Source organism: Giraffa tippelskirchi, chromosome 7 (genome assembly GCF_054371585.1).
Source record: "Giraffa tippelskirchi isolate mGirTip1 chromosome 7, T2T-mGirTip1v1.2.pri, whole genome shotgun sequence".
In the NCBI taxonomy this organism is placed as follows: domain Eukaryota; kingdom Metazoa; phylum Chordata; class Mammalia; order Artiodactyla; family Giraffidae; genus Giraffa; species Giraffa tippelskirchi.
In genome coordinates, this window is record NC_137281.1 from 74,518,356 (window position 1) to 74,540,772 (window position 22,417).

Sequence of the window (22,417 nt, forward strand, 5' to 3'; positions counted from 1 at the left end):
TCGAAGGCAGCTTTGTTGGCAGTCCATCTTAGTCTTTCTGCTATGTGCCTTAAACTTTAGCGGACTGCTTGAAAAATAACAATTCACTCTAAGCTGCATTCATTGAAATGTAAATTCCCTTATACTCATTCTCTTTCTTCTAGAATTCCCAAAAAGAAAGCAAGTTTTATACTGCAAACATTGAAGAGGAAAAAATTTCTCCCCACATCTCTTTTTTTAAAATACACAGTAAGATTGAAGATGATTGATTTAGGCAGCTCTGGTGCACTATTAGAGTTTTGTATCTCTAACAAGATAAAATATTGTCAGAAATTTTACCATTGTGGGATTGTTGGTAATTTGAGGGAGAAAAGTTGATTTTGTATCTGCCTTTAATTCCTGGGTTAATAAGCTGCCGTCACCGTGGAATGCATTAAAACATTTATCAAGTAGGGATTTAAATCTAAAATTAGTGCTGTGGAACTTAATGTCCTGCATTTGGAGTGCTTTTAGGGAGCATTAGGATTCGTAAGCAGTGAGGTGGACATGAAGGGAATGAAAGATTCAATAATGGCCGCGTAAGACCTCAGAGTACCACTCAAGTGACCCAAAATCTGGCCTCAGGCATGAAAGAGGCTGTACAATAAAAGCAGTTTTGTTGTTGTTGTTATAATAGCCCAAAGGCACTGTATATATTTTAGGTCCTTTTAAAACTTTCCTACTGAATACTACTTTATTCCTATTCTGACTTTCAAGCAGGCCATTCTGTTTGAAAAATAGTGTTGGATCTTTGTGGCAGAAAATATTTAAGATGCATGGATCACATTAAGAAGCTCTAGGACCAAACAGTGTTACAACAGCCCTGAGCATTTTTCTTTAAAGGAATAAGCTTAAAAGTAGATTCAGGGACTTCTCTGGTGGCCCGGTGGTTAAGACTCCACACTTCCACTGCAGGGAGTGGGCATTCAATTCCTAGTTGGGGAACTAAGAGCCCCCATTCTGCTTGGTGCAGCCAAAAAAATAAAGAAAAATTAAGTGTATTCCTTAGCACCCCTGAAAGGAAAAAGCCCAGCGAAAGGAATATGACATTTAGGAAACATAGCATCTGAGATTTTTCTCTTTTCAAGACCTTGGGTTTTTCAGTTGGAAACTTCTGGTGGCATTACCACGTATTTACACAGTAGTGAGTATGGTGTGACTAGTATGTGCTTTAAAAATCATCTCACTTCTGTACTTGCTCACAGTTTGCTTTCTCTCTAATGTGTTGTATGTCATGTTTGCACAGACGTGAGAAAACCACCCGTGTTGTTTTCCTGCTTCCTGGAGAGGTCAGTGCTGAATCTGGGTGTTTTTGTTTGCTAAACCTCAGAAAGTTTTGTTAGATGGAATATAATGGGAGAGACTAGGGAAGATAATTTTTTTCCCTCATATTTCCTTTGTGAAACAATTCAATATAATACAGTTTCTGTGAGTTGGATGAAGTCGAGTTGGTCGCAGTGTCACAGTTTCCTAGAGCTTTTCCTCTCTCTGAGAGGTCATGCATGATCCCAAGACTGGAAGAGTGTTGCTCCTCTTTCCTTACCTTGGCTCTCTCTCCTGAAAGGCCCTCGAGCCTTCAACTCCTGTCAATACATACGATTCCCTTGGATGGTTCACCCCTTTCCTCCTCTGCCCTGTGCCTCCTACCTCCAGGCAAAGAGAGCTCCTGGTGTCCTCTGCCTATTTTGTCCATCTCTAAACACACTGTTCCCTCTGCCTGGGTGTCCCTCCCCATCCTTCTTGCAACACGAATGCTGATACCTCCCTTAGGACTTTTGAGTTGGGTCCCCACCTTTACCCTTGTTTTCCTTTCCTGCCTCCTCGACGACTCCTGGAACACCTGCTGCACTTTTCTCACCCTTCCTGCCCTGGGCTGTCCCTGTGGGCTCGTCCCCGGCCAGCCCTCCCCACTCCTGTGGCCCCTGCAACTCACGCAGGGTGAAGTCTGCAGTCAGACCCAGCCCCGTTCATCACCGGAGGAAGAACCTCAGAAGAGCAGGTTGCGGAGATATACCCACCGTGGGAATCTATTGAGCTGTGATAAGGGATTCAGGGAAGTATGAAATGGCATTTGGGAATCAGGCCTTTCCTGGGAGAAGGCTGCCGTGCTGTGAAGGGAGTCAGGGTCACCTGGCCCTGGGGACTGCGTGCAGGCATGCTGTCTCCTGTGTGTGTGCCCTGGGAGTGGCTCCTGCCTCCTGTCCTATCCCCGGAGGGCAAGGTAGGAGCGGTCACCTCAGTAGCAGAGGTCACCTCAGTAGCAGAGGTCTGAGTGTGAAAGTATGATACTGGGGTCCTGCCTTGGTGAATAGGATATTTTTACACCAGAGGGGAGGAGAGGGAGGTGCACAAGGAAGAGATTAGCACTGAGAAAGGGCAAGGTAATTTGGGCAAAAGGTTGGAGCCGAGATTTCCTGTTCTAGAATTAGTAGTGGAGGGAAGGGATAAGGTCTGCAAGAAGCCTGTCCTAGAGAGCCTTGACTGCTAGGCTGAGATGTTTCCATGTTATCCTGCTGCATAGAGGTGTGTGTGATGGTTTTTTGTTTTGTTTTTTTTTTATTGGAGAAATTTAAGATTTAATTTTGGAATTCCCTGGTGGCTCAGATGGTAGAGTCTGCCTGCAATGCGGGAGACCTGGGTTCAACCCCTGGGTCAGGAAGATCCCCTGGAGAATGAGATGGCAACCCACCCCAGTATTCTTGCCTGGAGAATCCTATGGATGGAGGAGGCTGGTGGACTACAGTCCATGGGGTCGCAAAGAGTCATACATGACTGAGCGACTTCACTTTCACCTTTGTTTTCAAAATTTAATTTTAATTTTTACATTAAAAATTTTAAATTAATTTTAATTGTTTTGCAATGTTGTGTTGTTTTCTGCTGTACAACATCGTGAATCAGCCATAAGGGTACATGATTCCCTCCTCCTTGAATCTCCCTCCCGCCCACGCCCCATCCCCCCCCGCCCAGGTTGTCACGGAGCACCAGCTTGAGCTCACTGGGTTGAGCTCCCATGTTATACAGCAGCTTCCCACTAGCCATCTATTTTACATATGGTAATGTATGTGTTTCATTGTGGAGGTTTTGAAGCTGCAAGATGAAAGAAGCAGCTTTAGTGATGAGAGGGGAGGGAGACTTTGGGGAGGGAAGGAAACTGTTAATTTAAAATAGTCTTTGCAGCCCCAGAAAACACCACACTCTCCACTCAGTTCACAAAACCAAGTCCTGTGTGACAGGCAGTGGGGATTCAAAGGTAAGGAAAGTAGGGTCCCTTCACAGGCAGAGGGTGTAAAAACAAAAACGTCTTAGTTGTCACATGGTAGTGAGACATGGCAGCCTAAAGGAAAATGCACCGGTGGCAATAGGTTATTCCTGGTTGATAGGAGCTGTAGCCAGGCTGCAGGATGCTAAGATCACAAGTGGTAGGTTTGGTCTCTGTTTGCTGTGAAATGAACAACACCAATTGTGTGCTGCCATAGTGGCTTCGGCCAGAAGCCTTTCTGAAGCTCTCCGCTGTGGGCCTTTTTAGCTGGTCTCTCTGCTTCATCTCTTGTCCCCACCATATTCCATCCTCAACCTGGCAGCCAGGGTGATCCTGTTCAATTACAAGTTGTGCTACATGCTAAGTCACTTCAGTCGTGTCCGACTCTTTGCGACTCTTATGGACTGTAGCCTGCCAGGCTCCTCTGTCCATGGGATTATCCAGGCAAGAATACTGGCGTGGGTTGCCATGCCCTCCTCCAGAGGATCTTCCCAACCCAGGGATCAAACTTGCATCTCTTATGTCTCCTGCATTGGCAGGTGGGTTCTTTACCACTAGCGCTGGGAAGCCCAAATTACAAGTCAGATCGTGTTATTCTTTTCACCAAAACCCACAGTGGCTCCCATCTCAGATAAAAAAGTCCTTAGAGTTGTCCACAAGGCACCCCACCTCTCTGGTCTGATCTCCTGCTACGCTGTTCATTCCTTTCTGACCACGCTGGCCTGCTGGCTGTTCCTCAGAATGGCCGAGATGCTCTCCTTGATGCCCTGACCCCACATGACTTCTAGGCTAACTTCTCACCTCCTTGAAGTCTGCTCAGAGGTCACCTGACCGTCCTTTGAAAATCACAGCCTGTCCCCAAACCCTACCCTTGACTCTCTCCATCCCCCTGACCCTACTGTACCTTTTTCTATCCATAAACACTAACTGCCTTCAAACAGGATACATCAGGGACTTCCCTGGTAGTCCAGTGGTTGAGAACCCACCTTCTAATACAGGGGACACGGATTTGATCCCTGGTCAAGGAACTAAGATTCCACATGTCTCGGGGTAGCTAAGCCTGCACTGCAACTAAGACTCAGTGCAGCCCAAAATAAATATTAAAAAAACTGGATTCATCACTTACTAATTATTTTTTGTCAGACCCTTTCACACTGTTCTCCCTCTACCTCCGATTAAAGGCAGGCATCTTCGTTTTGTTAACTGATACATCACAAGTGCTTAGAACAGTGCCAAGTACAAAGTACAAGGTAGTAAGTATTTTTCCAATGCATTGTGATGTATCTGCTATGCCACATAAATCTTAGTTTTCTTTTTCCTATTAAATGGGTTTGGGCCATGGGAGGACGAGTTGATGCTGTCACAGCCTAAATTCTCTACATGTTTTACCCAGTTTTTGTTTTTCTTCAAATGACCCATTTTGCTCTGAGATTTTTAGTGCAACGTTTGATGAAATATGTACAATAATTATAGAAAAACATGAAGGCATCTTTTCAAATAAAAGAAATTTACTCAGCAAATGGGTATAAGCATGTGGTACTGTAGAGGATTTATTTTATTTTACTTTATTTTATTTATTTCTTTTTGGCTCTTCTGGGTCTTCGTTGTGGGTGGGCTTTTCTCTGGTTGCGGGGAGTGGGGGCTGCTCTTTGCTTCAGTGCGCAGCTTCTCACTGCAGTGGCTTCTCTTTTCGCGGCGCACAGGCTCTAGGGCGTGCGGGCTTCAGTAGTCTTGGCACTTGGGCTTAGTTGTTCTGTGATATGTGGGATCTTCCCGGACCAGGGATTGAACATGTGTCTCCTGCATTGTCAGGCAGATTCTTTACCACTGAGCCGCCAAGGAAGCCCCACCATAGAGAATTTGTGATTAGCAAGGCTGAAATCAACTTCACTCAAAATCTGACAGTGCTAGCAAGTAAGCACCTCCATTCCTCAGGCTTATGTTCCCCGGTTGCATTTCACTTATTCCTGACAACAGTGATGAGTTCTCCATCATGTCTTAGGGAATATTTCCGTTTCCCCTCCAATTATATATGCCCCTTACCATTCATTTCATTACTTCTTTTTTTGAAAAATAAATATACGCTAGAATACAAGATGAGGAAACAATAATTGCATAAGACGATCACAAGAGTTTTAGGGGTTTTTTTTGTTTTTGTTTTGTCACTTAACCTGTTTTTCTCCTATGTGTATACATATTAGCATGCTAATACACACCCTCCTACTCCATCCAAAAAAAAAAAAAGCTGTTGAAGGAAATATTAGAAAGTCTAACAGTTAACGTCCAGAGTTGAATTGGGACCTCTTTAGATTCCCAGCTGGAAGGGTTCCATGAAGATGATGGAAGTGGTTTGCTTTCTCTCCCCAGGGAATATTCCTTTTTTTCTAAGCGCTGTTTTTAGATCTTTTTATCATAGAACTCGGTTCTCAATGGGATTTTGTATATCCAGGGGATAAACACTGGTTCTTGGGAGGTCAACAATATCTTTTAATGCCCAAAGGACAGATATACGCATAGTACATAAATAAGTATGCAGTAGAGCTATAGTTTTAAAATTTCAAGGAAGGGCAATGAGGAGGAAAAATCTAAAAAAACTCCTAGAGGTGGCTGCAGTAATGAAAATGTGGTTTTCTAACCTATCCTCAAAGGCACCAGCCTCTGGCATGAATGGTCTGTTCTGAACTTCATGCTTTCACATAGAGAGAATAAAAGTTGTTTTGATAGTCAAGTCCTAGTGAGCTGTGTAGTAGCTCCAAGGGCCTGAGTCGATTAGGTGGAGCACACACCATTTGATCCATTTGTCAGGTTCTTTATTGTTGAAGGGACAGAATTGCTCAGGGTACCTTGGATCCTGGAGGGCTAAGTGGAGAATTTGTTGGGGTCTGGTGGTTCAGAAGGTAACTAATCTGCCTGCAATGTAGGAGACCCAGGTTCGATCCCTGGATTGGGAAGATCCCCTGGAGAAGGGAATGGCTACACACTCCAGTATTCTTGTCTGGAGCATTCCATGGACAGAGGAGCCTGGAGGGCTACAGTCCATGGGGTCACAAAGAGTCGGACACCACTGAGCGACTAACACTTTCACTTTCAGGGACTAGTAGGCAGGAGCAGAGTTTGGGAATGTGGAGGGTATTGGAAATGTCCAGCTTAAGTTAACTTCCCTAAGGCAACGTGTGTTTTTCATTTTTTATTCTAGACCTCTGCCATTAATTCAGCCTCGTTTGATCTCTTATGATTCTTCCTGCTTTAGTTCCTTCTTCTAACTCACCAGTGTTCTCCCCATTTCCATTTCAAAGTCCTGGGAGAGACTCAAGTCCTGCATCCTCATTTAAGCAGAGCTGAAGGCAGTGGCCAGAAGGCCTCTGACCTCATAGACATGCGGCCCTGGGTCAGCTGGGTCAGACCTCGTTAGGGACTGGAGGGTGTCACACATGATTTGGACATAGCTGCCTGTGCCTGAGGAATTTCCCAAGGTCACTTCTCTGAGGGCTGTGGTCAGAATTCGATCACACGGCTTCTTGAGGGTGAGGTTGGCATCCTGAAGTTTCACCCGCCTGAAGGTACGAGGCTTACATAACTGGTGTGTTTGACCTAGTTGATCATCACTGAAGATTTTCCACTGGGGTTCCTTTCATCATACTTGGATTAAGAATTTTAAAGCTTGTCTTCTGATAGCTTCTCTAATGGCTTAGCATCGGGAAAGGTAAAGTTTGCCCAGACTTTCAGTCTCAGAGATGGTCTCTCTCATGAGACTGATTATTGTGCAAACCTTGAAAGAGGAAGTCATTGTCTTCATCTCTATTTTCTCAGCACTTAGGACTTAGTGCATCTGACACATGGGAATTTTCTTGTAAATTTTGTGACTTGACAAATGGTCTTGCACATGGAAGAGATGATTGGTAAATCTGAAAATTCAAACATCATCAAAAGGCAAATGCCATTAACTTCTGTTTTATCTCAAGTCAGGAGAGTTGTTATTTTAGGTTTCAGTCCTGCACCTTGATATTTACAAGGTTGTTTTTTAAGAAAATGGTTTTTTAAAAAAAGTCTGAGCATCAATTTTGAAAGAAAAGATAGAGTGGAGGGAAAATTGCAACATGGAAGTCAAGTATTAAGCTCCTTAATACATAAAGAGCCTTTTTCAAAGAAGTAAATAAGGAAAGAACATTCACTTGTAACATTCTTTTTGGCCTACTTTAATAGATATTTCACATTCTAAAAAAAACATGAGTATGAAACATTTTTAAACTCATTAATCAAAGAAAGGCAGATTATAATTTACCTTATCAGATTGACAAAGATTAAAACATTCATCACCACTGCTAGGCTTAAGGGAAACAGGCATTTGTATCTTTTATGTGGGAGTGTAAATAATATTTAATCTGTTGGGAGGATGATTTAACAACAGATATTTTTATGAGTTAGCAAATTCCTTCACAAGAATGTTTGTTGCCACATTGTTTGCAAAAGTGAGAAAGTATAAGCAACCTGCATGACTTGGAATAAGTGACTGTTAAGTGTTGTAAACAGAAATGATGAATCTTGGGGTTTTGGGTCATTAAAAATTTGTGGAGTCTGATGATATTGTGTAACTGAAATAGAATCATATCAAATAATATCTTTAGTATATGTGTTGTATTCAGAAAAATGTCTATGAATTTTCTTAATTATATGTATTGCTGGATCAGAAGTTACAGTTTTTCTTGATACCTTCCAAAATTTCTTGAATTTTTATAATAAGCCAATAGCATTTCCATAATTGGAAAAAATATTTAGTACAAAGTGTAGTATATGGAAATGAGAGGAAGTCTTAGTTACTTAATAGAATATCCATCACTATAATGCCTTACTGATAACTTTTCTTTTGAAGGTCCTTCCCAGTGATTGAACAAGGGAAAGCAGTTTGATTAAATGTCCTTAATGTTAACATATACTATTTTACAGGTTATTAAAACAGAAACAAATAGAGGCGGCATGGAGCAGTAGAAGGAGCAAGAACATTTCAGTCAGATGGTCCTGGGTTGGGTTCATGGCTGTTGTTGTGGAACCTTGGGTGTTGAACCTGCAGTTTCCTCACCTGTGAGATGAGTATATTCACAGTCCCTGTCCTCACAGGCTGGCTGTGGGGAACATGAGGGTCGTTTGTACGGCGCACTTAGCACCACATGTGACTCAGTGCACAGGTGGCTCTTCTTAGGAGGAGAAACCTCAGGAGGGGCATAGCGTTTCCTTCAAGAGAACCAAACTTGAAAACCATTAATTAGAAGTTGCTGCTCACTGTAGAAAGAATGACTGCTGTGGTGGTATATTCAGTTTCTATTACCTAAACTTAGCAGCTTAAAATAACACTTGTTCAGCTATGATTTTCCAGTAGTCATGTATGGATGTGAGAATTGGACCATAAAGAAGGCTGAGCGCCAAAGAATCGATGCTTTTGAACTGTGGTGCTGGAGAAGACTCTTGAGGGTCCCTTGGACTGCAAGGAGATCCAACCAGTCCATCCTAAAGGAAATCAGTCCTGAATATTCACTGGAAGGACTGATGCTGAAGCTGCAGCTCCAGTACTTTAGCCACCTGACGCGAAAAGCCTACTAATTGGAAAAGACCCTGATGCTGGGAAAGATTGAAGGCAGGAGGAGAAGAGGATGAGATGGTTAGATAACATCACTGACTCAAAGGACATGAGCCTGAGCAAACTCCCGGAGACGGTGATGAACAGGGAAGCCTGGCGTGCTGCAGTCCACGGGGTCGCAAAGAGTCAGACACGAGCGATCAGCTGAACGACAACAAATCATCCAACAGTTTCTGTGGGTCTGAAGTCCAGCCGTGGTTTACCTGGGTACTTAGGGTTTCTGGAAGCTGCCGTCTAGATGGTGACTGGGGCTGGGTTCTCAGCTGGAGGCTCAGCTAGGGAAGCATCTGCTTCCCTGCTCACGTGGTAGTTGTCAGTGCTCAGTTTCCATGGGGTTCATGGCAGATTGCTGCTTTAAAGCCAACAGGTGGGGAGAGGAAAGAAGAAAGCACAAACCTGCTCGCAAGACGCAGTCTTACATAAAGCAGTGTAATCTCAAAGATGACAGTCTGTCCCCTTTGGCATATTCTAGGGGTTAGAAGCCAATCCCAGGTCCTACCTGTGCTCATGGGGAGATTAGCATCTAAAGTATGAACACCGTGAGAGGGGATCACGTGGAGGGGGTCTGTCGGCCACAAATGGTGGTCACATTCATGTCTGTTGTATTTCAAACTCAGAGGCCAATTACTGTTAATATTTTAGGAGGTGATTTGGTTGAGAAAAGCATTGGCTTATAGCTTATTAGGAGAAGGCAATGGCACCCCACTCCAGTACTCTTGCCTGGAGAATCCCATGGACGGAGGAGCCTGGAAGGCTACAGTCACTAAGAGTCGGACACGACTGAGCGACTTCCCTTTCACTTTTCCCTTTCATGCACTGGAGAAGGAAATGGCAACCCACTCCAGTATTCTTGCCTGGAGAATCCCAGGGACGGGGGAGCCTGGTGGGCTGCCGTCTGTGGGGTCGCACAGAGTTGGACACGACTGAAGCGACTTAGCAGCATAGCTTATTAACACAGATTGGAAAGCAGGGTGAGGTGACACTGTGCTTCTTTAATGTTAACTGGTAAAGGCCCGCAGTGCTGTCTTGGGCACTTTGGAGCTTGAGGACACAGCTCTCTTCCTTGTAAACCTGGTTATCTGAGATCATCCAACTTGGGGAGCTTTTCAGGGACTCAAGACTCACTTTTCTGTAAGTAGTGGGTAAAGGAAATATCCCTTCAAAGGTGATTTTTCCCTCCATCTCTTCTAAACTGTGGTACTGCTTTCTTTTATTATTTGTGCCGTCTTCATGAGAAGTACTCATTTCAGTGAAAATAAACAGTGCTTTTTCTCATGCCGATTCATTGCTGAGCTTTAAATTTTCACTTGTTCTCTAGATTGAAAAATGCCATTTGTTTTATTTTAACTTCTCCCCTATTTCGTATGAGAAGTGTGGTACTCCGTATCCTCTGCCAAGCCCCACTCCTTACACTTGCTCAGAGTTGTTGTGACTACTCAGCTCTCCTCTGAAATAGAAATATGTTGATAAATAATGCTGAGAATTCTCTGGGTATCCTAAAAGCCCTAAGGCTAATGAGATTGCTGTTTGAGATGATTATAGTCAGATGCAATGCTGTGATGTTTTAGAGGTACACTTGTGATCCAGAAGATGGGGAGAAGTGATTGATCACACCCTTGACCAAGAGATAGAAAGCTCTGAAGAACCTTGGAACTTTTTTCTTGCTGTGAGCTGGGATACCGGCTCCCACTTTACAGTACTTCTAGTGTCTGTTGGAGACTCTGGAATGTTTTATCTCTTCCACTCACTTAGCATATCCTGAGTGGCTGACTGACCAAACTTAGCAAGGCATTGTTAAGTCAAGGGCTGTCTCACAGCCCTTGTATGAAGAAAAACCAAACCTCCCAACTCTTAACAAAGAGACTACGTAGTCATGATACACATTCTGAGTGTCCATGGCGTACAAATTCAAAGAGACTAGAGAGATGCCTTAGCATTCTCTTAGACCAGCTGTTTGCCAAAACCCTGGATTGGATAAGTAAGTATCTACACATTCCCATCACTCTTAATGCCACACATTTGTGTAGCACTTAATAACTTTTTGAAGTGTGTTCATATCTTTTTTTAAATTTTAAACAATTTATTTATTTTTGGCTCTGATGCATCTCCGCTGCTTTGCAGGCTTTTCTCTGGTTGTGGTGAGTGGGGGCTACTCTCTAATCGTGGGCCTCTCATTGTGATGGCTCCTCTTGCTGTGGAGCACGGGCTCTAGGGTACACGGGCCTCGGTAGTGGCAGTTCCCGGGCTCCAGAGCACAGACTCAGTAGTTGTGGGGCACAGGCTTAGTTGCTCCATGACATGTGGGATCTTCCTGACCAGGGATAGATCCCAGGTCTCTTGCATTGGCAGGAGAATTCCTTACTACTGAGCCACCAGAGAAGCCCCATATCTTTTCTTGATTGAGTGAATGCATCCAAGTTGTGGAGATGAAGTGAATAGTACCAGGTCCATTTGACAGGTAAGGAAACCAAGGCTCAAGGACTTGACTTGCCAGGATGGTGTTATACACAGACAAAGGCAAGTCCTTCTTATTCCAAATGTCAGACACCTTTTATTAACCAACTGTGATGAATAGCAGGGAGTCAGTTTGAATCCCAGCTCGTCCACATTTTGACTTTGTAACCTTGGGCTATTGCCGAAATTCAAATCCTAAGTTTTCTCATGAAAGTAGAAACCTATCTTCTCAGATTTGTTAGGGTTCAGTGACAATTTACACATAGTCCCTAAACCTGGTAAGCTCTCTGTACTTGGTAGTTATTGATATAATTTATGTTGGATTTGATACCCTGCTCCTCTTCTCACATCTCTGATGCTTGTTGGGTTCACCCGGTATACTTCCTTCAAGCACTGGACCTGGTTGTTTGAAATCAGTGAGAGAGAGAATATTAGTAAATTCTGAAGGTTAGTGCTGGGAATCACTTGGTCTCTGGGCTCCTAGGTCATACCTCACATAGGAGAGTTGCTGTGATATCAATGAGAAGCTCTGAAGGCAAGATGATGAGTGGAAAAGAGAAGAAAAAAGAGGCGGGTGGCTATTTTTTTATTACAATGAAATATATATAATTATTATTATTATTACAGGTATACAAGGTAGTGATTTAATATTTTATAGATTATACTCCATTTAAAGTTACTACAAAATAATAGCTATATTCCCTGTGCCGTACAGTATATCCTTGTTGCTTATCTCTTATACATAGTACTTTTACATATCTAGGGGAGTGGGTTTTGGGCAAATGCTTGAATTTGCTGTTTAGATATATGAGCAAATTGTTTAAAGAAAAATGGAGTAAGGATAGGTTTTAGTGTGGCATCGGAAAGAGATGTGCGTTCTGACCACATGGGAGGGAACGTAGATTCTAATTTGCCACTAGTATGGATCATAGTCATTACTGTGCTAACACAAGAAGCCATCTCTTCTTAGCCACTCTCAAAATCCATCTCATGACACCGGCAGATAGCCTGCTGTGATGAGGGTCGCAGCCTTTTCTATGTATGTAAAGGGATGTTTCTTTTGGAATTTAAACATCTGGGTGCTCACCCTGGCTCTCTGTGAGTCAGAAAGAAGCTTTACCCCTTGACTTTGAAGCAGATGTATTCTTAAACCACATGAAAAGCATAGTTGCCTTGTATCTGGATCTTCTTTTCCTCATTTAAAAACAAAACAACCCCTTTAAAAGGAAAGATCCCTCTCCTTTTTTTGCCTGAGATCTGAGACATGTTGCAGAAAATAAAATTCTCTGTGCTCTTTTAAATTTTAATACTGGTATGTTATGTGTGCAGTCTTTTAAAAGCATGGCATCACACATGTACACACATGCCCACCAACATTTAATGAAAGGCTATAAATTCAAGATAAGACTGTATCAAGATATACAAAGCAGTCTGCTTTCTAACCTAACTGAACTCACGGACAAGTTGCTTGCACTTTCTAAGTTACCTGTAAAATAAGAATAAAAAGAGCTGCCTTGCAGAATTGTTGCTGAGACATTAAACTCACAGTAACAACTCAAATATTAATTTCCTTAAAAAAAAAAGGGAGCCCTTGCTTTACTTTCTTCTGTTGCATGCTCCGCTTCCTAAATGTGGACAGCTCCTAATTAATTGGAGGTGACTAGATGCTGGTGAGAGTGGCTGCGTTTGCTCCCTGGTGGAGGCAGTGGCTTGAGAAATGGGGGTATGTCTTCTTCCCATAGCTAGACTGCGTCTCGAGCTAAGGACTTCTCAGTGCAGCGTTGTCAAAACAAAACATCTTTTTCCTATTATAGAAAATGTAGAAATGCTTGCAAAAGAAAATAAATTTCATTTACAACCTTACCTTATAGAAATAATACATTTTCATGTCTTTGCTTCCTCTCTTTTTTAACTAGACGTGTTTGTGTAAACATATCTTGCCCCCCAAAATACATAGTACATACATGCTCATTTTAAGGAATAGTAAATATGTGGGTGCCCATCACCCAGTTGAAGAGCTAGAACATTACCAGTATCTTTGAACCCCTGTGTGCCTGAATCTTGATTTATTTCTTAGTGTTCTTGTTCCTACTTTATCATGAGCATTTTCCTATGTTGTTGTCGTTTTAGGTTGCTTTCTTATCTTTGGAGCTTAAAGTAATCAGAGATCATGGACTAGCCTTACCCTAATTGCTACTGGCTAATATATGACAGGCACCCTGCCTTAAATATCCATCTTATTTAATTTCACAGCACCCTATGAGCTTCAGTAGTTCCTCATTTTATTCATGGAAGAAATTGAGTTTCAGAATGTTGTAAGTAAATCCCAAGGTAGTGGATTCAACAGAACTGAGTCCAAGTCTATTTCCAAGTTGCTTGCCATTTCCACCCCTGCTAGGCTGCCTTCTGGCTATGTATTGGAAGTGCAATGCACATTTAAGGACTTGGTCATTTAATGTAGCACATGCATGCATGCTCAGTTGCTAAGTCATGTCCAACTCTGTGTGACCCCATGGGCTATAGTCTATCAGGCTCCTCTGTCCATGGGGTTTTCCAGGCAAGAATACTGGAGTCAGTTACCATTTCCTTCTCCAGGGGATCTTCTTGACCCAGGGATTGAACCCACATCTCCTGCATTGGCAGGTGAGTTCTATACCACTGAGCCACCAGGGAAGCAGTAAATGTAGTATTTCTGCCTAATTCTAATCAAGAATAACACAGGTGACTGGCTCTAGATTTTAGGCGTGCTGGTGCCAGAAAAAATCCAAACCAGGGCAAACTTCAACAAGAAGTGTGAATAAAAGAGGGGAATTTGATGATCTGAATGGTAGTGCTATGAAAGGTCTGCTTTTCTCTGGAGGCGCCTGTGATGTTGGGTTGTCTGGCTGTTCCCCGCTCCTTCCACACCTCCTCCACGCTGCAGTGGAGTCAAGTCGGAGCTTTTGTGTCTGGAGTAGCCCTCCTGCTGTGTTTTCTCCAATTGTGTATCTGTAATCATGACACAACCTGGGAGACCTTGCCTTGTTGAGTCCCAGAGAATGAAATGGTTGCTATGGTTGCTGTGGCAGTGACAGCGTCGAGGTCAAAGTTGACTTGAAAGTCGGGCTGCTTCTGAGGAGAAAGAGCAGAGGCTCAGTTGGCATTGATCCGGTTGCTCCTTATGTTCTGCAGGTACAGTCGCCGTGGCATCCTTGGTTATATGTTGTGAACTCTAAGAGGTGTTGAGCAGTAGAATGTGCGTAAACGGTTGTGTGTGTGGGTAGAAAGGCATTTTCCTGTAAATAACTTAGTTCTTATGTGTGGGGGTCTGGCTCTTGTTCCATTTAGTGAAGCGGCTGTGGTTCAACTCCATAAATTGGTCATCTATATAAACATAACCTTCAGGTTTGCCACAGTGTCTTTTTGAGGTATGGAAATCCACTGCCTGGGACCAGTGAATGGCAAAACACGATTAGGATGTCTTTAAGTGGCTGTTCAAAGCCAACAGCCACCACCACTTGCTGAGGACAATAAAACAAGTGGAGGGAGGCATTCACCACTTGTATATATGTTTGAATTCTCACACTGTGGGTGTCCAACCTAAGTGATGCTATAACCAGTTGCTGTTTAGTAAACCATGCTTGAATTAAAATATTAATAGGTTTTTTCAAAACTTTGTGAGACTAATTCAACATAAAAATAATGTGTCCTGACTTCATGTCTGAAGTAGGAAATAATTTGTCTTATTTTAGAAAGTTGGAGAATTTGATAATTCTCTTTCTTGGGAAAGGTTACTCAAATAGGATAAACCTAATGTGAAGTTCATATTGGCTTTCATTTCTTGTTAAATTTTTTATTTTCTAATTTAGATTTTTTTTTTCCTTAATTTTAGTGTGGTACAGATTGACTTTTGATGCCAGACCTTCCTATGTTGGCGTAGAGTCTTAGAAAGCCAGGAAGTCTCTAGGGTTGCTTTTCTTTCCAGTTAGACTGGTATTCTTTCATGGTGGGGCAGGCATTCTTCTGTTGATTGAAGCTCTCTGGAAACTACTGCCTAGATTCTTGCATCCATAAGATGCATTTCGAGTTGCCAGATTCTTTCTGATGCCTTCCCGGTGCTGCTGAATCCCTGAACCATCAGAGCTGGCCCTGACTTTGGCAGTGGCCTTGACTTTGAGAGCATGGAGTGCTGGCAGAGGAGCGGGCCTCACCAAAACCACGTCAGGATGATGTTCAGGCATCAGGCCATGAATGCGTTCCTCCCACTCCGTCCTGCCCACCTTTGCATCCCCTCAGCCTTCTGCCGCTGTCTTCCCTCTGACAAGTCTTATTCTGGTGACGGAGGGCAGGCTCGGCTGAGTGCCTTTGAAGTGAGCGAGGGCAGGGGAGTTAGTTGCTCTTTCCCTCCCTGTTTGGGTTGCCCGCCCCTAAAGTCCCTTTGCCGTCCTAATCTTTGTTACTACTCCTGTTCTGCTACCTCTCTCCCACTATTCGTGTGCTCCTCTGTGTCATCACCATTTAAAGGCTGAAATTCTCAAGGCTCAGTGCTAAGCTTTCTTCTCTCCTCAGTTTGTACTTTCTCACTGTGGTATAAATGGATGTGGGTGAGATTTCCTGACGACTCTTCAAATGTAAATCTCTGGCCCAGGCCACTTCTCAGTCCCGGATCTGTCACTGGTCACCATTCTGGATTTCTGTGTACTATTTCAAATGTTCAGCTCTAAACTCATGCCTTTGTAACAAGTCCCAACTAAAACCTTTACTCCAACAGCCAAGTCACAGGTTTGGTCTCCTCTGTGTCATCTTCGACTTCCCAGTGGCATTAGTGGTAAAGAACCTACCTGCCAGTGCAGGAGACATAGGAGACTTGTGTTCAGTCCCTGGGTTGGGAAGATCCCCTGGAGTAGGAAATGGCAGCCCACTCCAGGATTCTTGCACATGAATCGTGCAATCATCCACTCAACAGCACAGCCCAGTCTCCCTCTCCCTCTCTCTTCAGTAGTGTCCGTGTTTCATCAGTTCTGACTCTTAAATCTCTGTCCTTAAGATGGTCCTGAAAACCCATCGTGATCTGACTCTTGCCTCCCTCACTCATCTCCAGCACCTCCCCTTTATCCGCAGCCATACTGGTCCTCTCTGTCCCTTGGTGGACCCGTCCTACCTTAGAGCCCTCACATAAGCCCCCAGTTGCTAAGGTGCCCTCTTCCTGGCTACTGCCCACCATCCTTTCACATTAAGGGCCATGTCTTTAAAGCAACCTTCCCTTGATGCTCATATGAGGTCCTTCTCCGCTGTGTGAATTCTTAGGGTCTGCATGGCTCTCTCAGAAAAGATCTGCTTCATCAGAATAAGGAGTGTGTCTTTGCTCAGAGTACATGCTCAGTGCCTAGAGCAAGACCCGGTTCAAGGTAATCACTTGACAAGTGTTTGGTTTGTGAATGAATGAATGCTTGGTACGGTGCCGATCAGTTTACATATGTGACCTCATTTAGTCCTCAAAACAGTGCTCAAACAGCTTAAGGAGTTTACCAAGGCCACTTTGGGAGCAAGGCACAGTGTGGAGTCACCCCAGGGTTGGAGGGGTCACCCAAGTACAAGCTCTTTGTGCTCTCATCATTGGCTTTCTTAAGGAGGAACCTGTAGGTGCTGTTGTTGTATTTTATTAATAATAAACTTGTGATGATAAAAGGTGAAAGGAGCAGGGCTTTTTCTCATAAAATAAATGAGTACGGTGGGAGAGGGTTGAAGAGTTTGCATTTTATAGGTGCTGATTTCCTTAGGGTATTTCTTTAAAAAAAAGCATATCCTATTAAATAATAAGCTTGGGAAACTGTAGAATTAGATCAGCATATTTTGTTGTCAAACCCCTAAGTGACATTCCAGATTCATCTTCTTCACTTCCTCAGTGATCTGTCCTCCAGAGTCACACAGGTTTATTCCTGATCTCTGGGCTTGTAACTTTTGATCAGCTGCTTTCCATTCCTTTCCTCTGCTCCGTTTTAGTTTTTTAGACTCTATTTAGTCACTCAGGAAATATTCACAGACCACCATTATGTTCCAAGCACTGTTCTGGACCCAACTTTGTTCCCATCCCTTATGAACACTTCCTTACCCTTGCTCCTCTGTCCAGCAACTCCACACTTTGACCAGGACCTGCTATTAGTTATGTAGTGAGATCCTGAAACACACACGTGCAGTTCCTTAGTATTTGTTAAACGTGAAGTAAGCAGAAGCCCAGGCACTGTACTAGGCTGACAAGTTTAAGAATGGACACACTCAGTATCTTGCAGTCTGTTTATACTACCAGCAACCAGGCATAAGTGGGCAGATAACTAGTGTGAAGTCAGAAAGTATCCAAAGGTTTCTGTGATCCACCAAAATGCTGTAGGTTTTCAAGTTCCTAGACACCTCTGAGGTCTTCATTCATTCTTGGCCCTAAGAAAATAAACTAAGAGACCTAGTGTTTGGGGAGGAGGAAGGATTAATTTATTTCCCCTTTCTCAATCTCTTTTCCACTCTCATCTTCACCCCTTGTCTAAGTGCATCTAGTTCACTGTCAGTAAATTCCTTGTTCCCAGCACGTGAAAGCATTTAGCACTTGTGCTTAGCCATTCAGTTGTGTCCAACTCTTTGTGACCCCATGGACTGTAGCCTGCCAGGCTCCTCTATCCATGGAAATCTCCAGGCAAGAATACTGGCGTGGGTAGCCACTCCCTTCTCCAGGTGGTCTTCCCAACCCAGGAATTGAACCCAAGTCTCCTGCATTGCAGGCAGATTCTTTACCGTCTGAGCCACCAGGGAAGCCCCGGGCATGATCCAATAAAAAAAAAAAAATAAGCTGGACGTGTCACAAAGAGTCGGACACGACTGAATGACTGAGCATGGAATTAACATTAAAAGTTTCTACTTTGCAACAGACATGGCAAGAGTGAGAAAACAAGCCATAGAGCTGGAGAAACTGTTTGCAAAAGACATATCTGATAAAGGACTGTCATCCAAAATATGCAAAGAACTCTTAAAACCCAACGATAAGAAAAAAAAATTTTTAAAGGCCAAGGAGCTTAACAGACATCTCATCAAAGAAAATATGTAGATAGCAAATCAACATATAGACAGATATTCCACATTATGTGTTATCAGGGAATTACAAATTACAACAAGGAGATACCGCTGCATACCTATAAGAAAGGCCAGAATCTGGAACACTGACACCACCAAATGCTGGCAAGAAAGTGAAGCTACAGAAACTCCATTCATTGCTCTTGGGAGTTAAAATGGTTCAGCCACTTTGGAAGACAGATTGACAGTTTCTTACAAAACTAAGCATACTTTTACCATACAATCCAGCGGTTCCACTCCTTGGTATTCCCTAAACGAGTTAACAACTTATGTCTACGCAAAAATCTGCACGGTGATATTTACAGCGCTTTTTTTATAATGACCAAAACCTGGAAGCAACCGAGACATCCTACAGTAGGTGGATGTATAAAGTGTAGTATTTCCAGCTAAAAAGAAATTAGCTATTAAGTCATGAGAAGACATGGAAGAAACTTAAGTACATATTACTCAGTGAAAGAAACCAGTCTGGAAAGTCTGGATGCTGTGTAATTCCAACTATGTGACATTCTGGTGAAGTAAAAACTCTGGAGGCAGTAAAAAGATCAGTGGTTGCCAGGGGTTGGGGCAGGGGAGGAGAGATGAATAGATGGAGCACAGAGGATTTTTAGGGCAGTGAAAATATGTCATATGATACTATAATGGTAGATATATGTCATTATACATTTATCCAAACCCATAGATGTACAATACCAAGAGTGAACCCTAAAGTTCAAATGTGGATTTTTGATGATAATGATGTGTCAACATAGGATTATTTTTCTTAAAAAGCTTTTTATTTTGTATTGGGGTATAGACAGTTAACAATGTTGTGATAGTTTCAGGTGAACAGCAAAGGGACTCAGCCATATATATGTATAAATGCATCCATCGCGCCCAAATTCCCCTCCCATCCAGACTGCCATATAACATTGAGCCAAGTTCCCTGTGCTATACAGTAGGTCCTTGCTGGTTATCCATAGCAGTGTGTACAGGCAACCAGGAGCTCTCAACATAGGGTTATTGACTGTAACAAGTGTGGTGGGGAATGTTGGTAACGGGGGAGACTGCATGTGTTGGGACAGGAGACCGATTGGAAATCTGTGCCTTCTTTGAAGCTAATACTGCTCTAAAATAAATAGTCTGTTTTTTAAAATGTAGACAATATTAGTATACAGTAACAGCACCTACGTTGCTCTTTCTATCAGGCACTGTTTTGAGCTCTTTATAGTTAATTCTGATAAAAGCCTAATGATCTCAATTTCACAGATAAGGAAACGGGCGGAGAGATGTTTAATAACTTGCTAAGGTAACCGTTGAGCAGTAGTCTGTCAAACCCAGGGATTCTGGGGCCAGAGCTCTGCTATAAATCATCCTGATAAGCTGTAATGTACATATATAATTTGTAAGTTAGTGTACTAAGGATACTTTTACTAGTATTAGTCTGTGATCCAGAAAGTTTAGAGACCGTTGTTTGAAGAGATCAGATGCAGAATAAATAGTCACCTTTCTTCATTGCTGCTAAGCATCGCTAAACAATGGAGTTTGCCTGTGAACAGGATTTGAGGAGGAGATAGCCTCTTCTTTTTTAGAGGAAGGGTCTTAACCTTTATTGGGTTATTAGGAGATAAAGAGAGGTAGGGAAGAGAATGGAAGGGAAAAACAGGTTCTATTATACATGTAAGATATTATCAAAATAAACCTTGGATGTGTCTGGTTTTTGAGAAATCACACACAGGTCCAAACCAACCCAGAGAGGGGATGAAGGAAGAGTGGCACAGCATACAAGGGCAGGGCTACCCTTGGCACCAGTTTGTGTTAAGATGGAAACAGGTTGGGAATTGAAGAAAGGGAAGCCTGCACGGTGTGCTGATACAGGGGTGGACTTCTGAGTTCCTCCAGCAGCTTACAGACCAAGTCCTGGAACTGAAAAAAGACCAAGTGGGATGCATACAAATTCATAGGAAAAAAGCTAAAAGCTTAGTAGTTATATGGACAAAGAACAGGCCAGAAAATGGGCCAGTTCACTGAAAATTAATAAGCTTCCAACATGCTTAGACCTACAAAATGACATCAAACCAGCAAGATGCCTTTTGTACCTGTTAATTTATTAAAACATACTGTAAACACAGAAACAGAAACCCTCCACCTGCCCCTCTGATCTCCTTGCAGTTGTAGGGAACTCTTTTGGTAAACAGTTTAATTGTGTGTGTGTGTGTATAGATGTATATACACGCATATGTATTTTAAAATATAAAAAAATATATATGTATAAGGCCTTAATGTATGTCTTTAAATTCTCTTTACACTCTTTTACGGAAAGAATCTCAGATTCAATAAATGCCACATGCTTGTCTTAGCATAATATTGACCATATTTAATCTAGCTGGGCAGACATCACCAATGATGGTTAGAAAGACTATACATTAACACCAGAAAATGTATAGGGTTATAATGTTGAGTACACGAGAATTGTATCCATAGTGCTTTGCCCATGGTAGACACACAGAGGAGAATAAATAATAAACTTTCTCCCCACTGAGAGCTGCTAACAATCTTTTGTATCTTAAAATTATGGGAAATGGTATTTGGAAAGCTCCATTTTTTACATTGAAGAGATTTACATTATTAGTTATGTATCTCTGCCTGATTGAATTTTTATAATCTTTATTTTTATTTATTTGGCTACACTGGGTCTTGGTAGCACCGTGTGGGGTCTAGTTCCCTGACTAGGGATTGAATTTGGGTCCCCTGCATTGGGAATGCAGATCTTAGCCACTGGACCAGCAGGAAGTCCCCTGATTGAATGTTAAATGAAATTTTAAAAAAATAAAAAAAAAAATTTTTCCCAACGTAGTGTAGATAACTGCGATTAAGTGCCCACCTCGAATGAATGTATAGAGATGATTGGTATGTACTTCTTTTATAGAAATGCTTGGGGCAAGAGCATAAGACATGTCAGGCCCTCCCTAGGATGCTTTGGAGATGCATTCTTCTGATTCTCATTCCCGTTGTCTGTCCAAGTTAGAAAGACAAACTATTTAAAGACAGAAATTTTAGTGGAACGTGGCCATTAGTCAAAAAATTTTCTGTTAATGCATAGAGTCTTGAATCCTACCCTGAGATACTTTCTGGGATATCCACAACACACAGAATGTAAGACAGTTTCGAAGTATAGAATTCAGTCTGTGCAAGGCTTTTGTATCATCAAAGGGAAACTTACAAACCTCTAGGCAACCCTGGAGCTTCCTGTTCCCATCTCTTCTCCCTGCTGAGCAAGCACATGCTAACATTTCTTCTCCAGAATCTAACTTTCCATTCCATAACATCAAACCCTTTTAATTACTCTTTATTGGTGACCTTTAAGAGATAACTTGGGCTTCTTGGTGTCAGCCTCTAAAGAAACCAAACTCTAAGGTGTGTGATATCATCTATTAAATTAGGCAGGGAAAAGGTCCATTAAAACTATCATGAGCCTGGGATGCTTCTCCACTATTATAACCTGGACTGAGGGTGTGGTGATTCACAGATTTTTAGGCTCACCAAGAGTCTATAAATCATAATTTTCAGTGAAAAGTGTTTTTTGTAATGACTGTACTGTTTTGCCTTTAATAGCTATTTACTATGTATATAAAATATTACCTTTGAACTTTTATAGCCTTGTTGTTGCTGTTCAGTTGTGCCCAGTCGTGTCTGACTCTTTGCGACCCCATGGACTGCAGCACTCCAGGCTTCCCTGGCATCCTAAACTATTTCCTGGAGTTTGCCGAAGTTCATTTACTTTGCATCAGTGATGCCATCCAGCCATCTCATAGCCTTGGTTAGTTCATAGACTTGGCTAGTTTTAATGCTCCTTCATTGGTAGAAATTTATATAGAGATCATGAAACATTTAATAGTTACTATTTATTGAGTGCTTCCTCTGTATCAGGCACTGTTTAAACATATTAGATATATTATCTCTGTCCTTATAGCAGCCCT

At 42.5% G+C, this 22,417-nt stretch overlaps 1 protein-coding gene and 1 long non-coding RNA gene across 5 annotated transcripts in view; both read left to right on the top strand.

The window, feature by feature from the left end:
• The window catches only part of IQGAP2 (IQ motif containing GTPase activating protein 2), a 307,037-nt gene that overhangs the window by 78,536 nt on the left and 206,084 nt on the right, over positions 1-22,417 (top strand). The window lies entirely within an intron of this gene.
• Positions 13,062-17,919, top strand: LOC145512297 (uncharacterized). Its single transcript, XR_014058457.1, has 2 exons — positions 13,062-13,938; positions 16,250-17,919. It is a non-coding gene; the product is annotated as an uncharacterized LOC145512297 (long non-coding RNA).